Below are 19,197 nucleotides of genomic sequence, written 5' to 3'. Positions count from 1 at the left end.
TTAATATCATTTAATAAAGTTACGATCTGCTTCAACAGCAAGGATGAGTTTCGTTGTTTGCAACTAACATATCCATCCAACACTCTCATGATATTTCTGTAATTTCAATAACCATTTCCTGAGAAATGGTGCTTTCTGATTGTTTCCATGCTGGCTTCTGTCCATGGTATTTAGACCCTTTAAGTGATGTGGAGGTTATTCCTTTTATGACTTTGCCTACTCCTCATAATTTCTGTTGTTTCTCTCATTTGCTATTCACTTAAAAAATATACATTTAACCAGAATAGGGTAGTAGAAGAAATATGGGCTTTGAAGACACAGAGTACTGAGTCTTGGCTCTGCTATTTACTCATCCTATGATGCTGGCTATTTTCTTAACCTTCCTGCGACTTCTTCAGACGATGCAGAAACAGTAACTACCCTGTAGTTGTTGTTAAAACGATAGGAGACAATATAGAGACAACTCCTGGTACCCTGACTGCCATTAAATGGGAACCGTGATAAGAGTGATTTGTTACTCTCCCTTGGTTGCCTTGAAAGACACGTAGGAAGATCACGCCTGTTTCTCTATTCGGCCAAGTTCCCTGCTCAAGAATTTGTAATAGCTTCCCTACTGAATCTATTGCCTACAAATTAATTCTCAAATTCTTACCCTGGAGTTCAAAAATCTTCTCTTGCCTGGTCCTATCTTGCTTCTCCAGCCTCATCTGTCATAATCTGTTCTCAAGGGCCTTTGGTTTTAATTAGCTCCGTGTCTTCATCCTCTCCACCAACCCCGACATCTTATGACAACAGCAAAACAGGATGTTTTATCCACTCAGCTCTCACGATGTTACCCCATTCAGGCTGACCCCGTTTCTCAGGCTTGCCCTTTCCTTTGTCTCTGCCAAGCCCCATCCAATCCTCCTGTTATTGCCCAACTAAGGGCCTTCCCAGACCAAACAGTCTGTTTTCTCCCCTTATTATCAGTTTCAACACTGACTGGTCATGCTGAGTGTTTTACCTGTTAAAAAATAATTATTTTTATTTTTATTTTTTAATTTTTTTTGTTAAAAAATAATATATTTATAAATGACCATTTAATGTCCTTTCTATTACCAGTTAAGTGAGATGAGTGCTTTGTGTGGACTATTTCATAAAATCTTTACGACAAGCCTGTGAAGCCATCACTGGTAGCTTACAGATGAGGAAATTGAAGCATGGAGAGGTGAGCACTTGAATCAATTTAATTTAGTCTGAAGTCACAGGGCCTGGTAAATGGCAAAGCCAGGATTCTAACCCAGGCACCCTCATATCGGAGCCCAACTTGTTAGCTGCATCGCCGTCTGGAGGGAAGGCACACGTTCAGAGATTTCTTCATATTATTTCCCTTTGTGCCCAGGATGGCAACGATGAAAAGAAACAGACAGCAATTTATTATATGGAGCATAGCAAACACAGAAGAGAGTGAAATGAAATAAAGTCAGAGGTCTGATCAAGCGGGGCCCCGTGGCCATGATCTTAGTGGCACCGCCGCTGCCATCCCCGCTGCCACTGGCAAGCGGGGAGCAGCAAGGACAACGAAGCAGCAAAAAAAAAAAAAAAACAAACACGCAGGACACACTGGATTGAGAATAGCGTCAGTGAGAAGGATGTCGCTGCTATTCTGCGTGGCAGGCTCCTCTCCCCAGCCCCTGCTTCAAGGCAGCAGGGTTTTATATTCATGGGGAGTGGGGGGCTCCATGGAAACGTCTCATAATTTTGAGAACAAGGCCCTAAGTTTGAGCTCTGGCTCTTCCATTTGTTAGCTGTAAGACGTGGGCAACACCTAGTTTCTGTATCCATAGGGCAGTAATACTAATGTCATTGTTATACACGTGGAGGTCAAATGAGAAGATGCTTTAAAATTTTTAAAAATTTTAAAAATACTTATTTATTCATGAGACACACACAGAGAGAGGGAGAGACACAGGCAGAGGGAGAAGCAGACTCCCTGTGGGGGGCCCGATGGGGGACTCGATCCCAGGACCCCGGGGTCACGCCCTCAGCCAAAGGCAGACGCTCAACCGCTGAGCCACCCAGGCGACCCAGATTATATATTTTTTAAGTGAAGGTATGATTATTATAAACATGAACATTATTTTCATGTCATCTCTTTTTGTGATATCCTATCCCAAGTTGGACAGCAAAGGGAATAATTCTCTTTCTGCCTCATGAAAGCAGAACATTTATGTCAAGAGTCACTGCCAGGGCTAAGCGGAGACGTTTCACAAATGAGACATACTGGAGGATATAGAAAAGGTAACAGCCCTAACAGGGAATTTTGGATTAAAAACTGAAATACAGACTTTACTTGCAGTGCTAGGTACCAGACAGACATGCACACCACCCTCTGGGTGATTTAGACCTAAGGGAATCCTCTTTTGCTTCGGTGATTTTCAGTTTCCAGATGGTAATTATAAACTCTGACAGTCTGAGTGATATAATTATTTCATACTCATATTGGAAGGTTTTGGCACTTTGGGGTATTATAAGTTATTTTGTTCAAAGCTATTTTCTTAAGAACTCTTTTCCACCAAGATAATCTAGACCAATAGGAAAATTGATTTAATGGAGAAAGTTTGCTTTATAACTAAAAATTTCAAAGTTAGAAGAAATCATACTCCCATGTTATTGGCCTTATTTCAATTTTAGCATGGAAATGAACGACTCTCCCTAGGAAATCAAGATGAAATGGGTTTTACTTTTTACCTTTCAATTTAAAATGAAAATCCAAATTTGTTAGCAGGCAATGTGATTTACATCAACCTTTCTCTCGTGATGATCAGCTGTGCACTGAAGCCTTTATTAAGCATCACTACTGTTAACCAGCTTCAGGTGGTATAATTCACATACCCGACTTATTCAAGGAACTGGTGCAAATGATGGTCCCCGAGAGGAACAGTTCCAGTATGGCTTATGCTTTTTAATAATATTAGCTTCTGTTTCTATGGAAACTGCACATCCTGTTTTGCTGTTTGCATAAGATGTCTTTATTTATTAAAACATATTCCAGTAGTTAAAACTAATAGCATTCTAATCTGAGTATAATATCACACAGACATTTTCACAGATGAGTTAAGAAATCAAACTTTATTATAGGAAGCTATGCTGATATGAAGTGCCCATTAAGTAGGATTATGTTTTTGAATTCTTGTTATGTCTCAAAAACACTAACACTGGAACTCAAAGAGAGAAATGATTATTTAAAAGTCATTTGAATCCAGTACATCAATAGAAAAATGGGCAAAGGATAAAAACCTATGTATGAGTGCATATGACTAATTAACATAAAATGTATATTCATATATATTTACAAATAATAGATACATTATATATGTGGCGAATGAACATAAAGTATATTCAGCCTCACCAGTATTCAAGATCTGCAATTGAAAACAATATCAAAATACCAGTATTTACCTCTTTAGTTAGTTAGCCAAGATGAGAAAGAATGATAAAACCCAGGGTGGAAGAGTCATGAAAAAACTGGTGCATGATGGGAATGCAGATGGGAACGAAATCGGTGCCAGTCTCTGAAGGACACGCTGACATTGAGAAAATGTGTCAAAAACAATATATGCAAATCACTTGACTCAGACATTGCGCCTCTAAAAACTTAAAGATTTATGGAGAAGTACTATAATGAGAATACTTATTGTACTATTGGTTGTGCTAGAAAACGACGAAAACAAAATATGGAAATAAGCAAAATGCCTGTCATTAGGGAAATGTTTAAATTGATCATGCTCCGAGAGTTACACTGCACCTGCTTTTGCTCACTGGTGTTTCCGTAATTCCTAGCACAAGGCTTGGATGCTCAATATAGTTGTTGAATACATTACAGTGATTTTACAGAACTATAGTTAATTATCTGGACAGATGTCCATGGTACATTAAGTTAAAGAAACTGACTAAATTGTATATAAAATATGAGTATTTTTAAAAATTATCACTGTGTCTGTACATATGTGGATAAACATGATGACACACATCCTAATAACTGAATCAAGAAGTGATTTAGAAGAAATAGACTTTAAATGTGAAACAGTTGTAGGAATATTAATGTATTTTGCTCATGTTTTCGTTTTATGTATATATGAAGAATGACATATAATAAAAAAATTGATGCCTAAAAACCTCTGAAATCATTCTTCTGATAAGCATAAGATTAAAATTCTACATAGGAAAGCATTATATCATAGTTCTCTGGTGGTTGTGTTTTGTTTGTTCCTTAGAAGCACATAAAAAATGATGTGTCTAACAACTGATATTGCTGTGGGTTTCATGAAATATGGCACCTCTCAATTGATCTATTGCAGCAATATTTTTACTAGCGTCCTTATCTCCTTCCAATTCATCTCACCTGTTCACAGCAGCTTTACCCTCTGAAACACCAGTCTAATAACAGTATTTGCCTTTTCAGAAAATGGCAATGCTTTTCCTCTGAGTACAGGTTAAGTCCATGACATAGCTGATGGTTCACAACCCCCCCAAATACAGATGTTGAAGCCCTCACCCTTAATATGATGGCATTTGGAGGTGGGGCCTTTGGGAAGGAGATTTAGGTGAGCGTGGGGCCCCACGTTGAGACTAGTGTCCTATAAGAAGAGGAAGAGACACTAAAGTGCCCCCCTTCCCTCCCTCCATCTCTCCCTCCCTCTCTTTCTTTCTCCACATCATTTGAGGACACAGCGAGAAGATGGCCGTCTGTAAGCTAAGAATGGGGTCCCCACTGGGGAATCGAATCAGTTGACCCCTTGACCTTGAACTTCTCAGCCTCCAGACTGTGAGAAATAGGTTCCCGTTGCTTAAGCCACCCAGTTGATGGTATTTTGTTGTGGCAGCCTGGGCCAAGATACGATCTGAACTCTATGATGGAGACGTCACAAGTTCCTCAGCCATCCACCACACACCTAGCATACCCACCATTCTGTACCCAAGTTTTTCAACATCCTCGTACTTTCCAGATCCACCTCTTGCTTATATTAATCTGTCCACCCAGATTGTTCTTCTGAACTCACGATCCCAGTCGTCGCCCGAGGAAATCCCACTGTTGTTTCAAAACCATCACCTCCCTTCTAGATTGTTTTATCCATAAACGAACTGTCCCTTTACTGGGATAACATTATTGGACATTGACACTTATCACAAGTCAGTCATATATAATTATTGATTTTGAACACATCTGTGTCTAAATCATACCTTACTTGGCTTTCTTTTCTCTACCTCTTCACCTGCTCAGATAAGATGCACAACACCAAACAAGTAGGTAATAAATGTTGACTTAAAGATTGTATTTATTTATTTATTTATTTGAGAGAAAGAGAGAGAGAGAGAGAGAGAGAACAGATGGAGGGGCAGAGGGAGGGGAGAGGGAGAATCTTAAGCAGACTCTGTGCTGAACGTGGAGCCTGATGTGGGATTCGATCTCACATCTCTGAGATCACGACCCAAGTGGGAATCAAGAGTAGATGCTTAACTGACAGAGCCACACAGGTGCCTCAGGGTCATACTTGTTAAACTTTAACTCTTCTGTCAGAGTTCAAAACCTTATGTTAAAATATATTTAGAAATATTTTAAAGTATAATTTTCTCCACAAAGCTAATTCAGTTTGAAGCTTCAAATGCCTTGATTTTAGCATGAGGATTTCTGTACTTGGTTGCATAGTGGTCGCCGCCAACACCACCATGATAGTAATTATAGACCTACTGTGTGCCAGGCACTGAGCTGAACACCTCACCTGCATCATGGCAATTAATCCAACGAGAATTTTATTGCACAGATACTATTATTACTTCCATTTTGCTAATGAGGAAATAGGCCTTGAGAGGTCAAGTAATTTACCCAAGACCACGTAGAGAGAAACAGTAGAGCCAAGGTTTCAAACCCAGCTTGTCTGTATTTAATCCATACTTTTAACCTCGAAAATAGATTGCCCCTTAATACATGTTTTTAGCTGACATTTTACTTAGTCTTTGTGAAAAATCAAAATAGTAATTCTCACTGTCTCTATTTGATTGGACTCAGCTCTTCTTGGACCACGAGTTTCTCTGACTGCAGCATGGAAAGCCTCTGCTGCAACGCCCTGGTCTTCTCAGATCGAATGTGTCATCCTAGAAAAGATACACAGACGTGTTTTCACTTTCTACAATTATTCCACAAATCAAATTGCCCACTGATTTCTACTTCCTTAAAAGTACTTCTATGCATTTTTCACATAGGATAATTCTTAAAGGTCTTAAAGTAACTGTCTGGAGAAAAGTTAAGACCTAAATCTTAAAGTTGGATTACAGTGCTTTTAAAGCTATGGAGGCTAAAAAAGAGTCCATGTACCATTAAACTAAATCAGATGAAATGTGAGCAAGTGAACAATACGTCCCACAATACGGAGGAAGACACAGGCTGTTTATGTCAAGGCACATGCATGCATGCAATAAAGCAGGATGATGCTCAGGGTTTTGCAAATGCATATCACTTGCACAGTTATTTGTGTGCCGGGGCCCCTGCCCCAATCCTCAGGCTCACCTCAGTGGCCACGTGGCTCCTGCTCCTCATGAGCACTGTGTCTCACCCAGACTTTTGTTAGTGGTCTTGAGAGTTGTTGCTTAAGAAGTTAAGAGTTCTGTTTCCCTCAAAATCCTCTTCGCTGTATTTCCTGTCTCTCTGCCATCTATCATTTCTCTTCTTAGAGATATAAACCTATTGGTCAGAGAAAACTTGAATCATGACTTGTTGTACCCCAAATGCTTACTCTGCTATGAAATTATTGGTTTGGCTTTAAGAGTGAAGACGTGGAAATAAATGTATGTATTTCAAGGTCAAGTATTTAATACAGGCTGTTGGACTTCTCTATATAGCCCTCTAAACTTTAGTTTAGTTCAATGGCCCCCAGTCAATGACAATCAGAAACACATCTTTAATTAAACAAAAGTAGGGTCTATTGACTCATTGCAATGAGGGCAAACACACACCGTGAGGAACTGTAGAGCCACGTGGTATAAGGGTGTTAGAATGGGCTTAAAGTTATTATCTTTAATAAATCTTACTAAAGTTGCAGGAGGAATGAAGCCAGGCTCAAGCTGTCACTGATAAAGAAGCAGTACTCTTACCAGGCAGGAAAAGGAAAGTTTAGTGATTTTTGTGACAGTGTTTGGACAATGTTCTTGTTTCTGTCAGTGTTCAGGCATTGTTTGGAAAAGGTCTTCATTGGGTCATGATCCCTCAAAGTCACAAAATATCATCGATTGATATGGACGTTGTGGGAAATGTTTATGTTCAACAGGAGAAGACCCCAACCTGGCTCTGAGTGTTGGGCCAGATCTAGAAACTCCGAGGCCTAAATAGGAGTGCCAGGTTGGCTGCTGGATGTCACTGTCTCTTTCTCAGAATCAACTCTCTGAAGAAAGTCCACATGGTATTTTGATAGGGATTGCATTGCACACGTACATTGCCCTGGAAAGCATAGACATTTTCACAATATTAATTCTTCCAATCCATGAGCATGGACTATTTTTCCATCTCTTTGTGTCTTCCTCAATTTCTTTCAGCAGAATCAATAACCGGATTTCAGAATCCCTCAGGTCAGAGACTGTTTTCTGATCCCCATGACCCTGGCCTTGAGTGTCTTGCTCAGTAAATGTGCTCAGTGAGTGCTGGTTGGAGGTAGATTTCTCCTTTCTCTCTAGCCAGCTTGAACCTCTAGGGTGACTGGCTGAATAATCAGAAAAATCTTTGAAAAAAAACCCCATAAATCTAATTTTAAGTCTGCTCAGAAAATCATAAACCATTAGTAAAATATGCTCTGCTGGTTCCAAATACACTGCTTTTCATCTTAGTGGTCTCAATTAGCATAATTTACCAACACTAAAAATGATTTCTGGAACAAAAGCCTCTGAAAATAGAAATAAAGAGAGCTTTTGTCCTCCTTGTTTTAGAAATCAGTTTCCCAAGATTTCACTATAAAGTCATTAAAAGGCCACGATGAACTGCTGATACTGATTTAAATTCTCAACCATTTTCTTACTATTGGCCATTAACCATCTGAAATTCCTACCATGAAATACAGGGCTGAGGAGGTGCCTCGACCTTCTAAGGCTAGCATTTGATATAACAAAAACACAATCTCCAAGGTAACCTTGGTAGAAATAATGATCAGAGTTTATCGTTCGGCTGCCCTTTAACCCATGGCGATGAGTCACCAGAAGAGGGGACTCTCTTTAATCATAAAGGTGATTCAGAAAAACTCAGATGCAGATATATTCATTTACCAAGTTATTAATTAAGTGTGTGTTCATTGCAATCCAGATCTGAGCCAAATCTGGTGCTCTGCACTGGAATGCCAACGGTCAACAAGAACGGGCAGGAATCCTGCTCTCGTGGGGTTTGCTGTGGAGCAGGTGAGCCAGACAGGAATCCAACAAGCAAACTCATGTCTGAAGAATTGCAACTGGACAGACATCCTCTGAACGAGGGGGCCTGGACTTGCAGTAGATGGGCCTTCAGGGAACATGACTCTAGAGCTAACAAAGAGGGAGAAGGGGGAAGAAGGAGGAGAGGATGGCTCGGGGGAAGAAGTTGGAGAGGATGGCTCGAGAACATTCCAGACAGAGGAAAGAGCAGAGACAAAGGCTTCAGAGCAGCATGATGGGGGCTTGTCTTAAATTGGGCTCCTTGGAAACAGACTCTGAGACAGAGATTACTTTACAGTCCACTGTTTATTGGGTGTGTTCTCAGGCAAAACACCCACATGGAAGCGGGTCTGGAGCTGGGATGGCCCCTGTGAGTTGCCTGGGCCTTCTCACGGGCAATCCTCTGTCCGCAGGGCGGGCAGTGGGCCCAAAGCTGAGCCAGCTGGGGGCAATTTTCAGAGTGGGATTCAACTGTGGGCGTCAGCAGGCAATCCTCGTGGCAGGGGGGGAAATGAACGTCTTAGGCCTGAGGGGGAGCTGGATGGGATGCCGCAGCTCCCACTGTGAGGCTCTGTGTGGCCGAGGTAAGAGAACTAGAGGGCGAGTGGGTGGCAGGATGAGGGCCCGGAAGGGTGGGCAGGACCAGGCCCTGTAAACCTTCTTGGGATTTCAGACGGTATCTGAAGAGCTACTGAGGAGAACAGAGCCAGAAGATCAACGCCGCCTCTGGCAGGTAACGCGTGTCCTGGGCAAGGAGGTACCCCTGAACCGCAGTGGGACTCTTCTGTGTATCTCTGGCTCCTTTCAGACTGGCTCCGTGATCTCTGTTAGCTATTCTCGGGACATCCATCTCAGCAGTCCTGGGGGTGCTCTTGCACCAGCTCAGAAGCTAGGCAGTCGTATAGATGAGAGAAGTGCGATGGGGATAAAGTCATTAATATTCGTTACAGCATCTAAAGGTATTCAAATACAAATGTTTGAAAACGCTGTGTAGAATGTGTTATATTTTATGGTCCTTCCAGCTAGTTCTCAAATGTAATGTGTAAATACTTACTAATCCTTAGTAAATGCACAAACCGTGTCAGCGTGTGAGACTGTCATAATTGGTGTAAATTGACCACGTGGAGTTAGGAGGAATTTTATCTATAGCTATTTTCTGTAGCTCTATAATCCCTAAGTTCACACGAAAAGGACATTCATAATACAAAGCAGAAAAATCAAGTTGATTTAGTAAAACCACATCACATACTTGATAATAAGATATTAAGAATGCACACTTTGTGCTTAGGTGTTCAGTCAAATCTTTGATGTTATTATTATGAATCATTCTTCTTGCTCTAATGCTTCATTGTGTGATCCTTCAGAAGCTCCTGAGAAGCTCTGGAAATGATTCTTGCTCAGATCTTTCTCCTGGAAAAGATGAATCATGGCCATTCGTAAAGACCATGGAGACTCTTGCCTGACAGTTTAATAGCTTTCCCTTTAGTCACTGGGTGTAAGAATCTAATTTTGAGCCTATTCATTTGTGAAAAAGGTCAGTGTAATTTCCTGATAGCTCCCGTGGCCTCCCCCAGAATGAGTTGTCCTCTATGACCATGATACTGGTATCATGTTGGAAAAGTCAGTGTTCTGAGGTGTTTTCCCCACTGAATGCTGCTTTGCAGGACCAGATTCACTGGTATAAAACCCTCACCTGGGTCTCATTCTAGACCTTCTCCTCTTTCCCAGTCAACCAATCAAGCAAGCCAGCGAGTCTGGCCAGTTCATCCCTTAGGCAACTCTCTTTCAACTCTTCTGCCATCACCATGGACAACTCTACCACAGTCATCCAGTGGCTTCACTCCTGTGCCTTCCTCACCACTAGTCTCCTAGTCTCCTGCACCTCCAGTCATCCCGCCAGTCTGCAATCTGATCAGAAACTTTCCTTGAGAAGCCCCTAGGGGCTCCCATCACCCTATTCCCACATTGAGAAGCCACTCACCTTCTGTATCTCTAGATTCCATGTTGTATAGAAGGAAATGGTCTCATCTGTCTTTTGGTAAAGTCTTTCAAAAGACTATATAGCTTGGATGTGATAGGCAGTTTCCCAACTGCGAACTTATAGACAGGATTACTCGTCAGAGGAAGAGTCATGATTGTTTCAAACTCACGTTGACTATCCTCCCTTTGTCTTATGGAGAATAGAATGAATTATCTCCCATATGCAAGGGCCTGTTGAAATTGCATGTTATAATTCAGCACACCCTGATAGTGGGTTGTATTTCATCGATAATTACAAAAATGACTATAATCAAACCCCTAACCTTGGGGAGATTAAAATCTATTTGTGGGATATAGAATCTTAACTAACTACAATTGCAGCTAATTCTGTATGGCAGGCATAATAAAATACGGAAGAGAACAATCCATCCTGACTAGGGTGTCAGGAGAGCTAGCATCTGGTCTGGGCCTCAGAGTAGCAGGAAGATATTCTAGGTGAGTAGAATAACAAGAGAGGCCTGTGAGGAACAGAAATTTAGGGGAGCCATGCAATCATTAGTAGGTGGTGGGGAGGAGGAGGAGGAGTTAGAATGGGACACAGGGCTGGAAGGATGAAGTGTAGTTAGAAGATGGGGGACTTGAAATGCCACGTTCAGGATTTTGTACTTTATTCCTGAGGCCACAGAGAAGTTTTGAAGGTGGTGAGCAGATCTGACTTGCACTTTAGGACTGTCGCACAGCTGTGAGAAGGAATATCTACAGAGGCCAGAGGCTGGAGGCAAGGTGGTGAGGGAAGGGTGAATGGGGCAGGAGCGGTGGGATTACAGAGAAGAGGACAGATGGGTGAGTTTGAGTGAATAATTGCTGAGTGTGGACTATAGCCTGTATACAGCAATGAGAGCAAGAGAGTTGAAAATATCCTGATATTTCTTGCCTGGGCAGGCAGGCAGCCCTCAAGATGACTCCCAATGCTCCGCATCTCCTGGCATCCCCACTGTCCCGTCCACTCTCACATCGTACCCGGGTTGTTCTCTTCGGCCAACGGAATACAGCAGAAGTGATGGTGTGCGCCTTCCAACCCCAGGCCATGGGGGGATGATCCCTCTGGCCTTGTTCTGGTTGTTCTGTCTTTTTGCTCTGGGGGAAGCATTGTTTGCCTTCTCCTGAGTGTCTTTATGGAGAGATGGACACGGCAAGGAACTGGGGCATCATAACAGTAGCCAAGAGCCCAGGTGAGTGACGTTGGAAGTCAATTCTCCAGCCCAAAGGAGCCCCTGCAGGACCTGACATCGCGACCACAACCTCATGATAGATTCTGAGCGTGAACCACTCAGCCAGGCCATCGTCAGAATCCCGACCCTCAGCAAGCGTGTGAGGCAGTAAGTGTTCACTGTCATCAGCTGCTAAGGTCGGGGATTCACAGCATGGCGATGGATAGCTAATAAACCGGGTAATAAGGCCGATATGTTTGGCTAGGGGGGGATAGCACAGAAAGAGGAACAGTTTTGCCAAGGAGGTAACAACCTTGATGTTTTACGAATTTGGTCTGTGCCATTTCTCTGGCGTCTCTGCCCATCTGGCATTTGGGAACAGAGATAGGTTTGGAGGTTGTCACGTGGTGTAGTGTGGTAGGTCTCAAGCTTCATGAGAGTCACCTGGAGTGCTTGTTACGGAGATTACTTAGCCTCTCCCCAGAGTTTCTGGTTCTGTAGCCCCAAAGTTGTATTTTTAGTATGTTACCAGGTGATGGGGATATTTCTGGTCCAAGAAACACATTTGAGAACCATGGTAGAAAGTGAAGTTGAGAGGAAAACACAAAATGATAATGTCTGTTATAACTAATAGGTCTCATCTCTTCCAAGTATTACATGGAGCTGAAATATTAGCAATTAAAAAATATGAATGGGTTTAAAATCTTGACCAAGCTTAGGGTTGGGAATTGTTGTAGGCGGTAATTTATTGTTACCAAATATAAGATAAAAATTGGGTTTTCTGGCTTTTGAAGGTACATATATGCTCAGCACCTCTACTATGGATTTCCACTGAGCTTCCTTTTCTTTTCCACTCTTGATTTTGGCTCTTGGTTTTGTCTTTATAGCCTGCAAATGAATTTCAGTCAACCAACAAACATGTGTGAAAAAATTCAAAAGGAGCTTTAAAATACCCAATTACGTGCTGTAGGGATTTCATACTCGTTCTTAGATTGCTGGAATCAGTCTCTGGAGATCTTGCTTTGATAACCAGGAGAAGTGATTACATAGACCTCATATTAAAGTTGTGTGGCGTTGGGCTCTGCATCTTACCAGATAAGGTACGACAGCCAATTAGGGGCCATTTCCATAATGAATAGCTTGCTGCTCAGGAATAAAGGATTGCATTTCTTAACCCCCTGGAAAGTTTACAATGTATGCCAATTAAATATTTGACTCATATAATTAGCTAACCATGGAAAGCTAACAAATTGAGTTTTGTTTTCTCAATGAAATTTTTGTGTGTGGAGGCCCTTAGGGTTTGACCCTTTTCCTTGTCATGTCAAGGACTTGGGTTCCAACGCCTTCCTTGGCCACACCACCTAGGAAGGAGGGCAGAGTACCTGATCTCCGATGCTTCAGAGAGGAAGCGGCCCCTCTTGGACTTGGACGCTCTGGTTTCCTAGTAACTGCTCTTTTGCCTTTGCTACTCTGAGCTAGAACTCCAGCCTTGTTGCCTGGTGACCGCGTCGTTCTGCATTTCCTGCCGGTGACAACGGATCCTGGTGCCAGCCACCCGCCTTGCAGCACCTTCACCTATTACCTCTGGTTCAGGAGCCCAGACATTGCGCGCTCTGCCCGCGGGTTCGGCCTCCATCCCCCCACCCCTGCCCCCGAACAGTTCCTATCCATGGAGCCTCTAGTTTGGGACCTACCTACAAACTCGCGTCCCTGGCAGTCTGTCCTTCCAATAACCCAGTCCAGGTGTTCTCGTTGGCTCGTGCCTTGTGCATGTCTTACTTAAGTCCCTGTTGTGAATCTCCCCGGTCTGGTTGATCCTGTCACCACCTAAACCGTGTAGGCCTCTGGGGAGGACACAGAAAAGAACAAGTGGGGGAGAGGGGGGATTAGAGCCCCCAGGCTGACTGCTTGCTCCACCCTGAGAGCCGAAACCCAGAACCGCACGGATTCGCCATCTTTGCCCTGTTTTACTGGCTCCTCTGTAACCGAAGGAGACCTGCCTCGGCTGTCACCGAAGCTCAGTGAGCCGGTTACAATATCCTGCTTCAGCAGGTGTTTTCTATCAATTACTCTTCTGTGAGGGACCGGTGGGAGTGGCTGCGACTGCGAGGAGCCCCGTCAGGAGCTCTGTGACCCGCCCCGCCCCCTGAGCTCCGCCGCTGCCCTTCATCAGGGGCGCAGGCTTGTCATCGGGCGTCCTTGGCACGGAGCTCAGAGCCCAGTCAGCCCCCAGGCAGCACGGGGAAGGCATGTGTGTCGCCGCCGCTCATTAGGTAACGGACGGCTGCATCGGAAAGGGAGGCCCCAAGACCCAGGCGTGGAGGGAGGCCGACCCTGCAGCCCTGAGCCGGGTCGGCTGTGCGCGGGCCGTAGGGCCTTTAGTACAACGAGCCCCTGGCGCTACCGGCTGACCTCGGGTTCCAGACCGAGTTTTGTTTTATCAGCAAAGCACAAGAGGAGAAAATGAAGGTCCGTCTTCAAATGGTGGCAGAAAAACCTCATCGAAAATTTCCTCGTTGCAAAAGTTACCCACTTATTTACGCTATCACGATCAGGCCTGCAGGATTTAGGTCCGAGGCACACAATGGCCCAAATCACGGTGGGGGGTATGTGTGTGTGTGTGTGCGCGTGTGTGCGTGTGCGCGTGCCCCGGCCCACGCGGCCCCGGCGGCCAGCTCGCAGGCCCAGCAGGAAGCACATGTGCGGCCTTTCCCACGATCACTAAGCACTTCCGGACGGTGCCTGCGACGCACTGGCCAGGCCTGGGCCCCGGAAGCTGGGCCGGCGCATCTGCTGAGGCAGGAGGGTGGCCCGGATGCAGCCGTTTGCCTGCACATGGCCTCACGGGGGGAAGGCAGAGGCGTCCTGGGTACAGCGGGACACCTTCTCCCCTCAGCCCGCGACTCACTCTTCATGCGGCTGATACTCAGCTGGCTCCACAGCCCCACATCCCCACATCCCCACATCCCCACATCTCCACAGCCCCACAGCCCCACAGCCCCACAGCCCCACAGCCCCACATCTCCACAGCCCCACAGCCCCACAGCCCCACAGCCCCACATCTTCACATCCCCACATCCCCACATCCCCACATCCCCACATCCCCACATCTCCGCATCTCCACAGCCCCACATCTCCACAGCCCCAAAGCCCCACATCTCCACATCTCCACAGCCCCACATCTCCACATCTCCACAGCCCCACATCTCCACAGCCCCACATCCCCACAGCCCCACAGCCCCACATCTCCACATCTCCACAGCCCCACATCTCCACAGCCCCACAGCCCCACATCTCCACATCTCCACAGCCCCACATCTCCACAGCCCCACAGCCCCACAGCCCCACATCTCCACATCTCCACAGCCCCACATCTCCACAGCCCCACAGCCCCACATCTCCACATCTCCACAGCCCCACAGCCCCACATCTCCACAGCCCCACATCTCCACAGCTCCACAGCCCCACATCTCCACATCTCCACAGCCCTACAGCCCCACATCTTCATAGCCCCACAGCCCCACAGCCCCACAGCCCCACATCTCCACAGCCCCACAGCCCCACATCTCCACATCTCCACAGCCCCACAGCCCCACATCTCCACAGCCCCACAGCCCCACATCTCCACAGCCCCACATCTCCACAGCCCCACAGCCCCACAGCCCCACATCTTCACAGCCCCACAGCCCCACATCTCCACATTTCCACATCTCCACAGCCCCACCGCCCCACATCTCCACATCTCCACAGCCCCACATCTCCACAGCCCCACAGCCCCACATCTTCACAGCTCCACAGCCCTACATCTCCACAGCCCCATAGCCCCACATCTTCACAGCTCCACAGCCCCACAGCCCCACATCTCCACAGCCCCACAGCCCCACATCTCCACATCTCCACACCTCCACAGCCCCACATCTCCACAGCCCCACAGCCCCACATCTCCACATCTCCACAGCCCCACATCTCCACAGCCCCACAGCCCCACATCTCCACATCTCCACAGCCCCACAGCCCCACAGCCCCACCGCCCCACATCTCCACAGCCCCACAGCCCCACATCTCCACAGCTCCACAGCCCCACAGCCCCACATCTCCACAGCCCCACAGCCCCACATCTCCACATCTCCACAGCCCCACAGCCCCACATCTCCACAGCCCCACAGCCCCACACTTTGGTTGGAGAACATCTCAACAGTGAGTCCTTGCTGAGAAGAGGCTTTCGTGGCTCTGGGAGGGGTGAGCCATCAGGCCCGCGGAAAACAGACGGCGCTTTCAGGCCAAGTTAGCCATGAGGATGCGGCCGCGGGGCAAGAAAAGGGCAATCCGGTGGGGAATGGTTCCGAGTGCTGCGTGTTCGCGGCTCCAGGCCCCTGAAGGATCGCCGCCCTCGGACCTGGAAGCTGACCCCTTGGCGGGGCGCTCCTGCCTCCACCCGCCCACCCCCACCTGCCTGTCCCCCTCCCCTCCCCTTCCCTCCCCTCCTTCCTCTTTCAAGGCTCCACACATAACTGATGCCCTGTCGCGTCTGCCGCTGTCCGCCCTACAGTGTCGTGCTCTTCAGGCACATCCACGTCCTCAGGGATGGCAACGTCCCCTACTGGCCCGCAGCGGAGTGGGGCTCGCCGGCATAGGTCCCCCGGCTCCGGCCGTCAGCGGAGGACAACCGGGCGGCTCGCACCCCGTGCCTGTTGTGAATGTCCTGGGGAACGTGGGGTTTTCCCCGACCCGCCCGTCCCCTTCCCCGGGGCGTTCGGAGCAGCCGCGGCGGCGCTACGTTTAATTTTTTGAGGACCGTCCGCCCGGCCGTCCACGGTGGCCCGCCCGCTTCCGTTCCCACCAAGGCCCCGGGCGGCCCTGTGCCCGCGTCCCCACCGGCACCTGTTACTCCTTATCTTTCTGTGACAAGCTCTGAGCTCCTGATACGGAACATGCGACTGGACCTGACAGCGGAACTGGCCGGGAGAGCAGGACTTCAGTGTTCTCTCACACGCAAGGAAGCACGCACAAAAGGGAAACACGTGAGTGAGAGGTGTTCATTACCTGGGGGGGGGGGGATCTCGCACGACGGCCTGCGTCCCAGATCACCACGTGCACACTTTACGTGACTTGTCAATTATTTGTCCATTATACCCCCCAAAACAAATTTTTTTTAAAAAAAGGATCTCCCACATTCTATCCCGGAGGGGATCTGTGACTCAGAACGTTTCATGCTGTTTGACAAAATAATCTTAAATGAAAAAAAAAAAATCGTGCCAGTTTCCAGTGGACGAGAGATACCGACGCAGCGCTCTTCCCACCCGCGGAAGCGCGGGCATCCCAGAGCCTCCCCCTCTCACCACGTGAGCGAGGAGGCTGGGCTCATCGGTGCCCCGAAGAAGCCAGTTTTTAGCCCCTGCAAGATGCTAAACTTCACTAACTCGTCCGTAGACCCGGCTCCCACTGGCACAGATGAGACCCGATGCCTCAGATGTCTTTATGCCTCAGGGAAGAGTCGCGGTTTCAAACAGCTCTGGACCCCACGTGGAATGCGCTTCCGTCCTTTCTGCCTGGAATGCTTTCCCCTACTTCTTCTCTGGAAAACAAACAAGAAAAATCACAAACACCTGCCCATCCTTTAGGTCTCAGGCTTGTGTTACTTTTCTGATTCTTCAAACTAACTTAGGCATCACCCTGGCCCAGTTTTACTTCCCGGAGCGCCCTGTTCCACCTGCCATGTCGTGTGCCCCGGCCCCACAGGCGATCCTGCCGGAGTGTTACCTTGGGCGACGTCCAAGGGCGTCCACCCTGGCAGGACAGCACCTCGTGGCCTGGGTCGATGGCCGTCTCCCACGGCGCAGCACGGTGCCAGGCACACGAGGCACTCCTGGGCATCTGCTGATCGGCCACACGGACGGGCAGAATGAGCGGGTGCGCGCCGGGAGAGGGCTGCGAGTTTGTAGAGTTCCTGCAGACGCTTCCTGTTCCCCGTGACGCTTTCCTGAAACAGCTTAGCTCTACAGGCATTAACACGTGCACTCTATGGAGGCCTCTCTATTATAACGCCATATTTTATTTCTACAAAAAGGTCATAAAATACTTTAATGAAAAACATGCTGAAAAAATACGTATTGCTTTTTTAAAAATTTTTTAAAAATTTTTATTTATTTATGATAGTCACACACACACACAGAGAGAGGGGCAGAGACACAGGCAGAGGGAGAAGCAGGCTCCATGCACCGGGAGCCCGACGTGGGATTCGATCCCGGGTCTCCAGGATCGCGCCCTGGGCCAAAGGCAGGCGCCAAACCGCTGCGCCACCCAGGGATCCCTTGCTGTGTCTTAATGACGGGTTACGTGATTCCTCGACCTCCTACCTGGTCTGCGCAGGGGACTCAGGTGTGACTTGCCAAGACAAGATTAAGCTGCGGTCCTTTGGAAGCAAGATTGGAGTGGCCGCGATGGCCGCGATGGCCACTCAGTGCCTGTGCTTTGGGCGCTAGAAAGCCAGCTGGGCTGCGGCGTTTGTGCAAGGAGGATCGCCAGGTCGTGGGGAGGATGCCCCTCAGCTCTTCAGGAGGGATCTCTACGTCCGGTCACCTGAGTGCTCCTTTGCCGGGGGTCGGTGAGCGCGACGTCCTGGGACAGGACCAGAGGAAAGCAGAGCTTTGTTTTTTGACTGTTGATCTGAAAACAAGCCCCTGCTGGGTTAGCAGAAACAGACGGAGGTGGTACCGGTCCTGCCTAATCCAGCGCCAGCTAGGTGACCCTGGGAAAGCTGCTCTTAATCCCTCAGTTGCCTGTACGGCCCTCCTTAGGGTAGAGAGTCGTAAACTGGAGCAGTCCGGGAAGAGAGCAGCCTGAGCGTAGGTGAGGCGACCGATCTGCACCAAGGACACGCGGTCTTGCGGTCACGTGGGGCGCCGTGAGGGCAGGACTGGAGCCCAGGGTTCTCTGCGTCGGAGCAGGGCATCCTGTGTCATTTCTAGAAGGTACTTTGTAACTGGAAGACTGTCCAGCAAAGCACCAAGAGCCCTTAGGAAGCAGCGACACCCCCGTCACAGAGAATGTGCGAACATTTTGGACTTTCTAGGAGAACTTCATAGGGAAGATGCTTATCATGAGGAGGAGCTTAGTTTATTTGTAAGATTCCTTTCCATTCTAACATTATTCTAAAACTCCAAGATCTAAAAAAAATTAAAAATGAAAAAAAAATAAAATAAACTCAAAGATCCATACGAATTTTTTAACGACTTTTTAAAAAGAAGATGGCCGTGATCATCAGCGTCTCAAGCATCTTTCATTTTAAAAAGAAAATAAGTTTCAGGGTCCCCACGTCCCCTCTCCTTCCCTTCACTGCTGAATTCTCATAATCAGAGTTGCGCACGCTTGCTGGCGCCTCCACCGTCCTACCTTCCGACCCACCACATCTCAACCTGCCCAAGTCTGCCTTTTGTCTCCACTACACCATTTGCGACGTGTCTCCTTAACGTCACTAGTCACCTCCTTACCAGTAAATGCACTGGAAACTTCTGAGTCCTTACAACCCTCTTGGGAGCATTTAACAGCCCTGGCCGCTCCCATCTTCAGAAGATGT

General features: G+C 47.2%; 1 long non-coding RNA gene across 7 annotated transcripts; it reads right to left on the bottom strand.

Annotated features, from left to right (window-relative positions):
- Nucleotides 1–5,350: 5,350 nt before the first annotated feature.
- On the bottom strand, nt 5,351–13,732 carry LOC144317017 (uncharacterized). Of its 7 annotated transcripts, XR_013382884.1 has the most exons (7): nt 13,004–13,045; nt 11,431–12,509; nt 10,412–10,641; nt 9,680–9,840; nt 7,319–7,474; nt 6,548–6,721; nt 5,351–6,135 (listed from the first exon to the last, which is right to left on the bottom strand). It is a non-coding gene; the product is annotated as an uncharacterized LOC144317017 (long non-coding RNA). The 7 variants fall into 7 exon arrangements; XR_013382888.1 differs by lacking the exon at nt 11,431–12,509 and having other exon boundaries at nt 13,004–13,076; XR_013382893.1 differs by lacking the exon at nt 10,412–10,641.
- Between the last annotated feature and the right edge of the window lie 5,465 nt (nt 13,733–19,197).

Source organism: Canis aureus, chromosome 1, assembly GCF_053574225.1.
Source record: "Canis aureus isolate CA01 chromosome 1, VMU_Caureus_v.1.0, whole genome shotgun sequence".
Classification (NCBI taxonomy): Eukaryota; Metazoa; Chordata; class Mammalia; order Carnivora; family Canidae; genus Canis; species Canis aureus.
This window is presented reverse-complemented; position numbering and strand designations above follow the sequence as displayed.